This window comes from Argiope bruennichi, chromosome 10 (genome assembly GCF_947563725.1).
Source record: "Argiope bruennichi chromosome 10, qqArgBrue1.1, whole genome shotgun sequence".
Taxonomy (NCBI): domain Eukaryota; kingdom Metazoa; phylum Arthropoda; class Arachnida; order Araneae; family Araneidae; genus Argiope; species Argiope bruennichi.
In genome coordinates, this window is record NC_079160.1 from 21,160,576 (window position 1) to 21,161,810 (window position 1,235).

The 1,235-nt window shown below is 28.9% G+C and overlaps 1 non-coding gene across 1 annotated transcript; it reads left to right on the forward strand.

Moving 5' to 3' along the window:
* The first annotated feature begins 278 nt into the window (after positions 1-278).
* Trnat-agu (transfer RNA threonine (anticodon AGU)) lies at positions 279-352 on the forward strand. The gene has a single exon. It is a non-coding gene; the product is annotated as a tRNA-Thr (tRNA).
* The last annotated feature ends 883 nt before the right edge of the window (positions 353-1,235 follow it).

Genomic DNA, 1,235 nt, shown 5'->3' on the forward strand with positions numbered 1-1,235 from the left:
ATATATAAAATTTCATTCGATATTCTTTATCCTATTTGTCAATATTCTATAATCGTACAGAGCACTTTACACAAATGTCACGGAAGACACCAAAATCAATTTCATATGAACTTTAAAAAAAATGTGTTTTAAAATTGCATCTAGTACTTAATAAATGATAATTAAAAATTTGGTGAAGAGGGGGAGGGAAAAGAAACATAGAATACTATGTATAAGATTGCGAAACTCATTGTTTATCAAGATATGGAGTGATAAACCTTTTCGCCAATTGTGATCGCGGCGCCGTGGCTTAGTTGGTTAAAGCGCCTGTCTAGTAAACAGGAGATCACGAGTTCGAATCTCGTCGGTGCCTGAAGTTGATTGTAGTCTTTATTTTACTTTGATTGACAAATAAATGGAAATAGCTTTTTATAGTTAAAGTTATGTATTTTTCTGTGCTAAGTTGGAAATGCTGACTAATGAATCATTATTTTTTGACCATAATAATTCAGTGTCATTTTCATTCTACTTTAATAATTCTGAATTCTTTAGATTGGAATAGATTTGAAGTGAATTATTCTTTCATCCTACCATTTTTTTTTTCTAAAGCATTGCAGAGTTTTAAAAATAAAAGACGTAAATAAATAAAATAATATTCTGGTTTTCCATACTGCAGAAACTGATGAAATTAAGTTTTCTTTTTCGGCTGATTAATACTGAATTATTTCTTCGCATTAACTTTAATGCAAAGATGATTTTTTTTTTATAAACAAATAAAATTTAATTTAAAATCGTATGCTGAAATCTGGCTTTCGTATATGAGATGCGAAGATAAATGAATAATTAAAAACAGTTATTTATTAAAATTCCATTAGTGATGCATAATTCATTAACAAAATTGAACTTAAATTCGTTTGCTGAAATTTGATATTCACATATGAAATTTGAAAATAATCAGAATACAAAATAAATATTGAAATTTTAAATCTGATATAAAGAAAGAAACGACAGAATTTAAAATCTTTGATGAAATAAAATGTTCTTGAACGTATCTATATGGAGGTATATATATTTGGCAAAATGCACTCTGCCCCGGAATTATCTCTTCTTTCTCTCGTGCTTCCTAGCAACAGAGAACGGGAAGAAAAAAGGGAAAGTTGTTCTGTGCAATCCTTTCTTCAAAACAATGTTGAGCCGATGAGAGAATTAAAAAACAAAATAAAAGATGGAGTAATGCCGTGTCCCGATTTTTCGGT